We start from the raw sequence: 1179 nt of genomic DNA, 5'->3' as shown, positions 1-1179 counted from the left end.
ACCTTTTCGACGAGTGGCACCGGGAGGACTTTCACAGCTCCTCTCTTGGGTAGCTGGCCGACATTTTGGACATTCAATTCTCTACCCAACTCATCCAGTAGCTAGTTTTCAGAACCATCCGCACCGATAAGCTGTATGAGCTATGGTTCAGCATGCAAGGGTATCTCATGAGATTCGGTCTACAAGAGTATGCGCTTGTAACAGGGTTAAGATGCGGTGCATTCCCAGAGGGTGCTGAATTCGATTGATTACTAGAGAAGAGGCGGTTGAAAGAAAGGTACTTCAAATCCAATGACAAGATTTTGTTGGCTCAACTACAATCTGCTATGGCCCGAAGTTCGACGCCTCGAGCTGATCGCTACAAGCTAGGGTTGGTTCTAATTCTCAAGGGAGTTTTCAATGCTCTGGATAATAATGTCGGTATCCATTTGCCTACATTATCAATTGTGGACGACCTGGACTTATTTTTTGCCTACCCTTGTGGTAGGGTCGGATATAGGCGTCTGTTGCACGAATTTTGGGGTAGGCAAAGAGGAGGAAGGAGAAGGAGATTACGTACATAGTCCACGGCTTCCCTATTACCATGCAGGTATGAACATTGGTTGCATAATTGTACCATGCCCGGTTTTCATCTTCGGTAGCATCGTTCATAGAATATTATGAAATTGAATTTTTGTTTCTTCTTCCCACAGGATGGGTGTACAAGGGTTTTCGGAGGTTGGGGAACATTTTGCCGAGCAAGTAGGGAACGACTGCCACGACTTCTTCGCTGGTTGGCAAGGAAACAACCACATCATCGTATATATGATGCATTCTTCATGAATGTCAAGGTATACATAGAATTGGATCGCAAGTTCCATTTCGATCGTTTTGTTACAGTGTTATGCCTTCTAATGTGAGTCCCGTAACTTTGTTTTGCAGCTTCATGTGTACGCAACCCTACAGCCCACCGATGTTGTGGCACAATAACCCTATTTTTCTACTCTCGTGCCATATGACGAACTCTCGATTCCGATTCTAGATGACATTGCAAGGATCGTTGTCGTGCTACATTTCAACACATCGGGCGATGACGGTCGTGACGGTGGACATGCGACAAGGGAGGATTCTGAGGAGGAGGCATCCGAAGGAGGAAGAAGTGAGGAGCAGACATTTGGAGGTGATGATAAAAATGGTGCA

Source organism: Olea europaea, chromosome 13 (assembly GCF_002742605.1).
Source record: "Olea europaea var. sylvestris chromosome 13, O_europaea_v1, whole genome shotgun sequence".
Taxonomy (NCBI): Eukaryota; Viridiplantae; Streptophyta; class Magnoliopsida; order Lamiales; family Oleaceae; genus Olea; species Olea europaea.
This window is presented reverse-complemented; position numbering follows the sequence as displayed.